This window comes from Pteropus vampyrus, unplaced genomic scaffold (assembly GCF_000151845.1).
Source record: "Pteropus vampyrus isolate Shadow unplaced genomic scaffold, Pvam_2.0 Scaffold237, whole genome shotgun sequence".
Classification (NCBI taxonomy): Eukaryota; Metazoa; Chordata; class Mammalia; order Chiroptera; family Pteropodidae; genus Pteropus; species Pteropus vampyrus.
The window spans coordinates 1,262,580-1,274,485 of NW_011889018.1; the positions used below are offsets into that span (position 1 = coordinate 1,262,580).

Here is an 11,906-nt window from a genome sequence, read left to right on the forward strand (position 1 = left end):
GAAAAGAGTGAAGGGATGAAGGACAAATCAGTAGTTACAAAATAGTCACGGGGATGTGAAGTATACAGTACAGGGGACAGTCGATATTACCGTAATGGCTGTGCGTAGCGCCAGGCGGGTGCTACACTAATCAGAGGGATCACTTCATAAATTACGTAAGCATCCAACCATCGCACTGTACACCCGAGACTAATATAAAAAAGAAAAAAACACAGCTCGTATTTCTACATCAAAACTGACCAGCTTGATTTACATCTAACAACTACTTATTACATGTTTCTTCAAGCGCGTACGACGTGAACATTAACCACGTAGCCGTGGAGCCAGTTTCAACAGATTTTAAAAGACCGGTATGTTACAAATGATGTATTTTTAACTACAATGCAATAAAATTAGGAACCGTGAATACAAAGATAAATAGAAAACTTAAAATGTTTGCAAATTAAGAAATACGCTTCCAAAAACATGAAGAAATAAAACGCGTTAGAAATACAAAATAAGGAAAGATGTGCAAGTCTTTACAGAAGAAAATTATAAGCCTCTGTGAAAAGATGTTAAAGAACTAAATGAACAGGCGCCTCGTCCCTGGATCGGGAGGCTCGGTCTGCGAAGCTACTTCCCCGAATCAGTGCACAGGACTGAGCGGGGGGAACCCCGGCTCCTGAGAACTGAGGGGCGCGGGGCTCACAGGGAACTTCAGAAAGACCAAGCAAGTGGCCACACTGAGAGCAGCTTTCGTCCCCTTTTAAGGCGCTGACTTTTAGGCGATTTTCAAGGGGCTCATTGTTGACGGGGCCGGGCGTTTTTCTAAGACGGTCTTTTGTTTTCCCTTGTCGGTGTGTTTTGTCGTGCGCTGAGCCTTTTCCAGGATTTTCTACCTGCTCTTTGCAAAGCGCACAGGCCGAGCGGCCACAGGGCTGGTCCGAGGCGGCTCTGGTTGACAACGTGGGCCCAGGGAGCAGCAGAAGAGGAAGAGAGACGTTTGCATCCTAAGCATATTCGCTTGCTGAGGCCAGGCCGCCATGACAAAGCACCACCGCCTGGTGGCTTCATGACAGACGTGAGTTCCCTGCAGCTCTGAGGCTGGAAGTCTAAGCTGTGGTGTCGGCCGGGCTGGGTCCTTCTGAGCCTCTCTCCTCTCGTCCCTGTGTCTCCACGGGCTCCTCCCTCTGTGCGTGTCCGTGTCCTCATCTGCTCCTTGTGAGGACCCCAGTCATACTGGGCTACGGCTCCCTGAGGTTAGGACCCCAACAGTTCCGTGCGTAACACCAGGTGTCAGACACCTGACAGGCATGACCTCAAGTAACCCCACGAGCAACACCATGAGGCAAATACTACGTCTCCATGTACAGATGATGGAGCGATGCCGAAGACGATTAGGTCACCTGGCCACGGCCACACTAGCAAATGGCAGAGACATGAGCCGCACCGGCTCAGCCTGGCCCAAGCCCGTGCACCACACAGCCTGGCCTGCTGGGACCAGCCAGGTGGCTACGAAGTGTGAGGGGTGGAGACCGGAGGGGAGAAGGTGGCCTCTCACAGGCTGGCGGTGAGGGTCACACACCCTGAGGGCCACATGCCCGCGGGCGGTCAGCCCCACTCCCGTCCAGGGCCCATTGTGCCTCCTTGGGTCAGCCCTGGAGCGTCATTATTGGCAGGAATCGGAGAGATGGCCTCTTCCTGGGAAGAAGGGGCCTCGGAGGAAAAGGCAGGCCTGAAAGGAGCCAGGAAGGCTGCCCAGAGCGTGGAGTGTCCCGCCCCGACTTGGGGACAGTGTGCGAGGCAGCCTGAGGCTGGAGTCCGAAACCCCGTGAGCGTGGCCATCCCCGCCCCCAGAATCCAATCCCGGTCCCGTCCAAGGTGACTGAGTTCGGATCAGGGTTCCCGAGTGCTATGAGCGGAACTGTGCCCCCCGCCCACCGCCGCACCCAAATTCATGTGTCGAACCCCTGGGACCTCAGAACGTGACTCCGTTTGGAGACAAAGCCTTTAAAGAGGTGATTAAGGTGACACGAGGTGTGAGCGTGGGCCCTGAGCCAGCATGACTGGGGGCCTTGTGAGAAGAGATTAGTCAGGGACGACATGCGGGGACACAGGGAGGAGGCGGCCGTCTACCCGCCGAGGAGGGGCCTCGGGAGGAAGCAGCCCTGCCGACGCCCCGATGTGGGACCCCGGCCTCCAGAACTGGGAGAAAACACGTGTGTAAGTCGCCCAGCCTGCGGCGTGCTGCCACGGCCACCCCCACAGTCCCCAGCCGTCCCACGCGCCAGGCGGCCGGTCTAGGAGGGGCACACCAGAGACAATCAGACTGCGAGGCTCCCCCACCCCCCTCCATCACCCCCCAGATTTATCTGAGAGAGAGACCGGCCCGCTCAGAGCAGACCCTCGCCGGAGGCAGCAACGTCAGGACCCCTGGGAATCGAGAATGAAGTGAGCTAGAGAGAGCACGAGGCTCAGGTTTTCTATCGAGTCGTGGGTGGGGGTGAAAATCGGTGAAGAGAAGCCGTGGCTTTGTCGTCCGAGCAACATCCTCGCTGATGTTTGTCAGTTTCCTCTATAAACCGCAGGTTTCACAGGTAACTCTGCGAACAGACGGGTTTGGTGTTAACCAGCATGTCCAAGGCCCTGGGGATTTAGCCCAATCTTCCAACCACAGAACAGGAACGTTCTGGATCGGCACGCCAGTTGCAAGTTGGAAAGCCGAGGGCTGAGGTGAGTCTGTGTCATTTGTCACTAGAGGTCCAAGGTCACGTGGGAGCCCCTGCACCGTCCAGCCGAGGGCAGCGGGGGCTGAGCCGAGGGAGGCAGAGGGGATCCCACCTCACACGGAGAAGGCGACGCGGCCGGAGGACAGAGACTGGAGTCGGGGTCACCCCCCAGATGAGAGAGAGACCGGCCCGCTCAGAGCAGACCCTCTGGAGACAGAGGCTGGGGGTGAGGCCGCGGAGGCGAAGGGCGAGTTCTTCCGCGGAGCCCCAGGGAGCTCGGCTCTGCTGAGTCCCTCTCCTTTTCAGCCATGTGTGTGGCATCCACGGGACACTATTCGGGGTGGTGGGAGCAGGAGCAAGTGCCTGGGTTGGGGTGCCCTCCACCCCAGAGTTTGTCAGGGCAAGGGATGCGTGAAGGGCAGAGCCAGATGTGGGACACACGGGGACATCCAGTGGAGCGACATCGAGGGGGCTGACCAGCCGGCCCGCCTGGGTGGCCAGAGACCCCAGCAGCAAGAAGTGAGAGGTATATTCGAGAGCAAAAAGTCACAAGTGACCGCCCAACAGAGGGACCCCTCCCCGGGTCAGAGGGCAGGCCCCCGGGAGACCCTGCCCAGGAGGAAGCTCCGCCTGAAACCTCAGGCGGGAACGGGGTGCAAAGCCAGCTCCCAGCGGCCCACTCAGCTGCCCCGGCCCCCCGGCCACCCTGCCCCCGCCCCCAGCCTCCACCCGGGGAGCAGGGCGGCCCAGGCCCGCTGAGCCCGAGCAGAACGGATGTCAAAGCTTAGAGTTTTGACTAATAACCCAGCCAGGACATTCCAAATTCCAAATGCCACACTGAGACTGTTTTCCACTCAAATCCACCTCCGGACAGAGTATGTCCTAAGAGGAGCAGCAAGGTCAGAGCCCTCCAGCACCGTGGCCGGGGGCCAGGGGACACCGCTGCCACTGACCACACGGGCGGGCCGTGCCTACCCAGCACTCCAGCTGGACGAAGGCCGCTGACGGCGTCTCATGGAACCGAGAGAGGCTTAGTTTCCGTGAAAGGAAAAATGCAAATCTGTTTTCGGTATCTCTTTTAAGCTTCCTAGTGGGGCCCGGCCTGGCCTGTCCCCAGCTTGGGGCAGCCATCCGGGGTGGCTCTGGGCCTCCTCCCTCACCCTCGGCCCCGGCGCAGAAAACGCTGTTTTTGTTCCATGGGAGATTAAAACGTTTGCTGCCACATCGTGGTTCACGGCCCGGGTGTCGCTGGGCTGGGAACTCAAGCGAGGTGTCCTGAACCAGCCCCTCCAAACCTCGGGAAAGCCACGGCGAGGGAGGGGGGCGGGCAGAGATGGGGTTCTGCCTCCGCCAGGCCGGCCGGACCCCGCATGGCGCCCCTTCCCGTTCTCCTGGGACACGGGGCCGTGGGCTCTACAGCGCACACTTGGGGCAGATCACGGTCAGGGGCACAAACCTGCTTTGTGAGGGAGAAGCAGGGGTCGCGTAGCCCAGGAAGAATGATCGCAAAGTCACAGAAACCGAGATGACCAACACCGGGCGCCTCGCAGTGTGTCCAGGGCTGGCATTGACGGTGGCCGTGCCGACCATCGTGTGGCCCACCCTGGACCTGAGCAGAGACCCTCCCCCCGCCTGGGGCCTTCTGACCCCTTCCGGCACCCAGGAGTGGGCCCCAGCGGCACAGCCCGGCCGAGCCGGCTCCCCCGGGAGTGCGGGTAGGGAGACTCGAGTCTCAGGACCGCGGACACGCCACGTCCGTCCCCAGTGCTGCTCAGATGTGTCCCTCAGGTGACTGTCGTCCAGAATGCAAGGGGACAGGAGCGAGCGGGCTCCTCACCCCTGTCCCCGCTTCGTCCCAGGAAGGAACGCGGGCTAAGCTGTGACTTGGGGGGAAGCTTAAGGACTGCGCGAGGGGAGCGGGCTGGGGGGGCTGCAGTGCCCGTCCTCTCTGTGGTCCTGGCCCCCCTTCCACGTGCCAACTGGGGCCACTTCTGTCCGGGGTCCCAGGCGTTGCTAAGTGATCCGGCGAGCAGTGAGCTCCCCCGAGCTAAGCTCCAGGGACTACTGTGCATGAGATAATTTGTTTGACAGAGCGAGAAGTGCTTTGCCAATCAATCAATCAATCAATCAACCAACCAATCAATTAGAGAGAGACCTCATTAAGCACACAACGAGAAGAACCCGTGGTTAGGCGAGAAACTCCTGCTAACCCTTTGCTGAGTTTTAATCACAGTCTTACACGGTTTTAGCTGTGTGCGATCTTTGAGAGTCACATTCTCAATCTAAACAATTTCTCAATCTAAACAGTGAAGAAATTCAGCTAAACGGCAGGGACTCTGCGCATCTGCGGGCTGGGGGCGGGGCTTCCCGGAGCCACGCCCATGGACCGGCTTCAGGGGTCAGGCTGGCTGTCCTCTTGGGGAGGGACAGCATGAGGACGGTGGAGGGGTAACCGCATCCGGGGCACAGTGTCCGCGATGCGTTTATGTGCTGTCACACGATTGCCATTGTAGGTAGGCAGCACCCCGATCACGTCACAGGACTAGCATTTCGTTTTCGGGGTGGGAATGATGAAGGCCCAGTATCTCGGCGAGTCTGATGATCGTACCACACAGCATCACCGTCTACATTGTCCACGCTGCGCACTAGCCCTAGCCCTCCGGGACTCACGTACCCACGACTCGTGAGTTCGCCCCCTTCGAAAATCTCTCCCTTATCCGCGACCTTCCAACCCCGCTAACCAGTATTCGGCTCTGTTTTTAGGAGTTCGGCTTTTGTAGATTCCACATATAAGTGAAATCACACGGAATTTGTCTTTTCTGTCTGACTTATCTCGCCTAACGTAACGAACGCCCTCCAGGTCCCTGCGTGTCGTCTCAAACGGCAAGATTTCCTCACGCGTGTGCATCATGTCCCCTCCCTGCATGCGGCTGTGGACGGGCACCCGGGATGTTTCCACATCTTGTCTGTCGTGGATAATGCTGCGATGAGCATGGGCGTGCATCTCTCTCCGGAATATCCTGTTTTCATTTCCTTCGGAGGAATACGCAGATTGCTGGCTTGCACGGTAGCTCTATTTTTAATTTTTAATTTTTAATTTTTCGAGGAAACTCCAGCGGCTGCAGCAATTTCCATTCCCTCCGACAGTGAGTGAGGGCTCCCTCTCCTCTGCGTGATCTCTCTTTGATGGCAGCCATTCTGACAGGTGTGAGGCGACATCTCATTGTGGTTTCGATTTGCATTTCCCCGACGATTGAGCATCTCTTTGTGTGTCCGTCATCCGAATCATTCGGATGTCTTCTTGGGAAAAATGTCCGTTTAGTTCTGCTCATTTTTTAATCGGGTCGTTTGTTTTTGTCATGGAGTTGTATGCGTTCTTTATAAACTCCGGATGTTGAGCGTTGATCAGATGCGTGGTTTTCTCCCATTCTGCTGGTTGTCTGTTTTCATTTCGTGGATTCTTTCGCTGCGCAGAAGTTTTTTAGTTTTATGTAGTCTCACTTGTCGATTTTTGCTTTTGTCGTTTTGTGCTTTTTGGTGTCAAACGCAAACGAATCATTGCTGAGGCCTGTGTCAAGTAGCCGCCTCCCTACAGTTTCTTCTGGGAGTTCCACGGTTTCGGGCCTGGTGTTTAAGTCTTTGACTCGTTTCAAGTTAATTTTTGTGAGTGGTGTGACACACGGGTCCCATATCACTCTTCTGCACGTGGCGGTCCAGTTTTCCCGGCATCTTTGGTTGAAGAGACTGGCCTATCCATTGGGGGTCCTAGGCGCGCTTGTCCGGGAGCGGCTGACCGGCTCAGAATCCTCCTGGAACCTAGTGCTTGGCCACTGTTCTCTCGCAGCATGGCCACCGCTGCTGGCGGTGCCGAGCTGGTTTCTCACATGCCGCGTGTCCTTCGGGGGGCTCAGAACCCCAGGAGCCGCTCCGCCACCTTCCCACCTCTTGAAAGCCAGGACGAAACACGGAACAGCTGGGAAGGCCTTGAGCATTCCAAGGCAGGGAACAGAACCTACATCTGGAAGTTCTTCATTTTATCTGATTTCTTCCCCAGACTGCTTAGAGACCTGGTCCCCAACGTTTTGGCACCAGGGACCGGCGCTCCTATGAGAATCTAATGCCTGATGATCTGCGGCAGGGCTGAGGCAGTGATGCTGGTGCTGGGGAGCGGCTGCAGATACAGATGGGGCTTCGCTTGCTCACCCACTGCTCACCTCCTGCTGTGCGCCCCAGGGGTTGGGGATCCCTGGCTTAGAGGATGACAAAGGATGTCTATGCTTTCGACACAGAAATGCCGCTGCCACATGCTTATATGATACACACACACACACACACACACACACACACACTTAAATTCCTCTGACAGAGTTCATTTAAATCTGCTTTTCCCTGGAAATAGAGTTATCATACTAGTGTGCCAGGGCTGGGTCTAGTCTGGTTGGACTGCTACAACAACAATACCACAAACTGAGCTTCTTGTGAATGACACACATTTATTTCTCACAGTTCTGGAGGCTGGACGTCCAAGATCAAGAACCCGCCAGATTCAGTGTCCGGCGAGGGTAGGTAGCTGCCTTCTCACTGTGTTCCCACCTGGTGGAAGGGGTGAGGGGGCTCTCTGGGGTGTCTTTTATAAACTCAGTGTAACCCCATGCATGAGGGCCCCACCCGCTTGACCTAACACCTCCCAAAGGCCCCGCCTCCTAACGCCATCACAATGGGGGAGGGGGGGAGGGTTTCAACCTATGGATTCTGGGGACAGAAACGTGCCGTCCGGAGCACCAGCTGACCTCTGAGATTAACACTCTTCTCCTGGGAACTCGGTGTCAAGTAGCTATAAGATCAGAATAATCATACTTGGCGTCCGTCCTCGTGTGTCTAGGCGTCCTGACGTAGTCATGACCCCCGCTCACAGCCAAGGACCCCGGCGCAATCGGCCTCCTGTGCAGGCAAAGGAAAGGCAAGCATCATTCTGGAATTCGGGCTGACTGGGGGCCTCTGGGCCCCTCAGGACCAGCCTAACCGACCCCTTCCAGGCACACCCTCCAGGGAGGGGAGGACATGGGCCCTGACGGGCACCGGTGACCGTGCTCCCAGCCGGGACCCCGCTTCCACGGCCGGCCCATCACTGAAAGGCCAGTAACGGACTTGGCTTCTCTCGCTGATCCCCTTGAGGGGTGTTAAAACCCTTTAAGACACATCCAGTGCTCGGCGGACTAAACTAAGAGTAACGCGCGAAGGGTGCGGCCTGAGCCCAGGGCAGGTAGGACGGGCTCGGTGGCGAGGGCGGATTTCGGGGGAGGGTCTCTTCCCTCTTTTCTCTCCTCCCTCTTTCCACAAATGGTTCTCGGGTCTTGAGAGCCTCGTGCTAGACGCTGGCATCAGGATGGTCGGAACAGAGGGCCCCTCGGCAAGTCCTCAGCTCACGGGGCCACACAACTCCCCCAAATAACCCCCCACCCTATGACCATGGGGCAGCTGCTTGCACACAGAGGGCCTTGAGGAGCCGGTCCTGGAAATGGGCACATGCCATCTGACGGCTGTATCTCAGGCAGATGGACCGGGCACGTCCCCAGGCCCCAGGCAGGCCTTTGATTCATTAAAGTGAATGGAACCGTAGGTCCTTAGGCTGGACCAGTACAGTGGTCGGTGAGAACAAAGCCGGCCCCACAGATCAGGGAGCCAGGGACACTCCGCTGGGAGCCAGGCCTCCCCTCCCCGCCGACACCCTCCACCTAAACAAAGTCCGTTTTCTCTGCCTGGCAACTTAATTCATGAGGTTCTTTATGGTGATAAGTTGGACCTGAACACACAAATCACTTCAGAGAGCTGAAACACCCTAATCTCCCCCGACTCGCCAGAGCCTTTCTCCTGAAACTCCTGCTCCCATGAGGTCCCCGGCTTGACTGTCGCACTGAGGAAATTGCACTGATTTACAACAACCTCCACTGCCTGGAAGCAGCCAGCGTCAGCCCTGCAGGAACGGGCCTGGGGGGCCTGGGTGAACCTGCCGGTCCCACTGCTCACGGGCGAGAGGAGCCAGCACGGCTTCCTCCACGAACCACACGCAACGACTCAGTGCCTTGGGCACCTGGGCGATCTGGTTACCTGTCACCTGGGCGATCTGGTTACCTGTCACTTGCACGGCGCACATCCGATGCTTCCGCGGCAAGGCCCCAAGCTCAAGGCCTGATATTATAACTTGGCCCATTTGAAAAGTTCCGGCCATACCTGGCAAGCTCGTCAGGGATTACGAAAGCCACCTTTCTTCGCCTCCGAGTCCCAGGCTTTCTATAAGGACTGGCTCCAAACGTAACTTCGGAATCTGTCGGGACCAGCACAGCCTCTGAGACTGGAAGCCGGCCCCGCTTCCGAAGGCGGGGTGCTCCGGTACAGAGCCACCCACCGTAGGGAGAGCAGCAGAGTCCCCGCAGGGGGATGGCCTCGGGGCTCGGAAGATGGGTCCCCTGTTCTCACGTTGCAGGTACTTGGAGGCTGTGGCCGTTTGCCCGTGTGTGTGACAGGGCACGTCCTCGTTCTGAAAAGAGGCCAGTCTGTAATCCACACCTCGAAACCCAAATGCATCTACCCAGGTGCGGGGTGCAGTGAGAGACACACCTGGGCCACGTTTGGCCAGGTTCCCTTCGTACCTCACTTTTATTCGCGTCTGCCTCTCTCGCCCAGCCACCAAAGAGGGTTTAAAAAGAAAATTCTGCTGGAGCACCGTGGCCGGTCCACAAAAATCTTTCACTGAGACACCTTTTAACCATCCTCCCCCCAAAAAAGAATATTATGTTTGCACTGATATGTGTGGACTGTCAGGTGCCTTTGGTGGAAATATGGGCAGAGTTTCACATCCAGGTAGCACCTGGCCAGGAAGCCCCTCGAGGACGCTAAGCATGTTCCTAGGTGGACGAGTACGTCCTATTTATTGAAGACAGACCAGGGGCCCTGCATTTTCACCGTGAAACGGGCTGAGCGACGTGCCGAGGGCCCCAGATTTGCTCTTTCACGGCATTTAGCTCGGCACCCACGGCTGGTCCCCCGAGCTCTCCAGGTGCGGCCTGAGCTGCAGTCTGGTGCGTGTACCTGGGCTCAGCTCAGCGCCCGGTGTAGTAGGTGCTCAGAACATCTGGGGCAGGAGTGAGTGAGTAAAGGGGGCCGGACAGATGAGCAAAGTCCATCCCGGGGGCGTTTTATGACCCATTTATAGGGTCTCCCCCGGGAAGACGGGAAGGCCGAGGACTCTGAAAGCGCGAGCGGCTGCTCAGCAAGGGAGTCATCATAGGGCTTCACGCACTGGCTGCGCAGTGAACTCCATGCGGGTGCTGCTCGCTGTCCCCAGAGGGCCCGAGTGCCCTCGCGGATGTCACTTCCTTCAGACGCTGCTCCAGCTCCACTCCGGGCCGCACCATCTCGAGTTACCGATACACCTGTCGGCTTGCGCCATGACTGGTGAGCAGGCTTCCGTGGCGTGTGGCCACTGCCCACACCTGGAACAGCAGAGGGACCGGCCTGCTCGATAGCGGCCCCACCCACCCCCACGTCCCGAAAAGGGACATGTGGCGGCAGCCACCCGCCCGGAAGGGGCCCGAGGGCCTGCGGTGTCTCCTGGGGCCCCGTCAGATTGCGCCCCGTGTGAAGGACCAGGGGCCTTTGCTTCTTCACACTCCCAGGATACAGGAGGACTCACGTCCACGTGGGGATTGAGTTCACCGTGTGCTGCAGTCTACACCGCGCTGGACACTGGGTTGTATGAAACGCCAGCCTTCGGGGGGTTTGTGGTCGGTGGATGAGAGCAGCGGAGAAACGGACACGGAGCGATGGGCGACACCCAGAGCTCCACGCGGGCTCCGGGGAGCGGCCCGACCCCGCCGCGGGAGGAAGCTGTCTGCGGAGGGCACGGTGGCGGCACCAGGGCAGGTAGGAGCTCGTCACGCAAATGAGGAATCGGGAGGTACCTCCGAAGGCCGGGGGCACAACCAGCGTGCAGGTCCTGGGGGAGGCCAGGCGCTCGGCCCGTCCAGGTCTCGTCCACGAGGCCAGAGGCACCGCGGAACCAGCTTTACGTGCAGAGCGCGGACGGCACCCATCACGGTCGCGGGCCAGGCGAGCATTTCCACAGAGGGACAGGAGGTCACATTGTCACTCTCAACCCTCACTCTGCTCACGGTCTGCAGAGTTTCAAAGGACAAGAGATGAAAGGAAAAGACTAGGAAAAAAAAAAATAGATCCGCTATCGTCACTGTCCAGGCAAGAGAGACGTGGGCCCAAGTCGGCACCCCGCAAAGGACCGACCCGAAAACGGCCCAGTTCGAATGGAAACCGGAGTCGCACGGCACACGGAGGTGAGGCAGAGTTGGGGCGGCCCCTGATGGACTGGGGGGCAAGCAGACTCACACGGGAAGGAGGCGCCATCCGCCTCGCCATCCTGAATCGGAAGTGTCTGCGGGACAGTCCCTCACGTCCTGGCAGCGTCAGTGTGGGAACGGCGCCGGGCCGGCGAGGAAGAAGAGGCCAGGTGAGAGCCGCGGCCAGGTGCTGTCCGTGGTGTGGTGCGGGGGAGAGCGGGGTGCAGGCCGCTCCTGAGTGAGCTCCTTGGGAAGACGATAAGGGCCAGCAGGTCCAACGGGGCACAGAGTAGGCTTCCTGGGGACGTGAGCGCCACCGAGAGGGACGGACGGGCGCAGGCGTGCTACCCTGAGCAGGAGAGGCAGCTGGCTGTCAGTGCCTGGAGCGCAGAGATGGCTTTAAGTTGGGACGAAGGGGGACGAGAAGCTAAGAACTGTGTTTCGTTCTTCTTTATGGAAAATGGGCTTAAGGAATGTCACCGAGGTGATGGGATTATGTTTAAAAAATGATCGGGTGAGTCTAGAAAGACGAGCTGATCCCCAGTGCACTGTGGCTGTGCCTCTCCGAACGGCCTGCACAGACGTGGTCAGCTCCACACGTGCGGACCTGGCAACAACCAGCTGTCTCACCAGGATCCCGCTAAACCGTAAAAACAAGTTTCCGACAGATAAAACCACTGACCAGCCAGCGCCGCGCAGACTTTGGCTACCGCCGCTTAGAATCATTGAAATCTATGAAAACGGCGTAAATTGCTGGGCCGCTGAGCAAAGGCTCCACCTGGGTATCAGTCCTCACACATGCCACCAAACTCGAGAACCAGACTGGAACTTCGGCCTCCCAGAGCAG

The 11,906-nt window shown here is 58.1% G+C and overlaps 1 long non-coding RNA gene across 1 annotated transcript in view; it reads left to right on the forward strand.

Moving 5' to 3' along the window:
* The window catches only part of LOC111728912, a 12,072-nt gene extending 4,815 nt beyond the window's left edge, over positions 1-7,257 (forward strand). Inside the window, exons 2-3 of the long non-coding RNA XR_002775999.1 lie at positions 2,568-2,712; positions 7,215-7,257. This is a non-coding gene — a long non-coding RNA (uncharacterized LOC111728912). The remainder of the gene's footprint in view (positions 1-2,567; positions 2,713-7,214) is intronic.
* Positions 7,258-11,906: the final 4,649 nt, after the last annotated feature.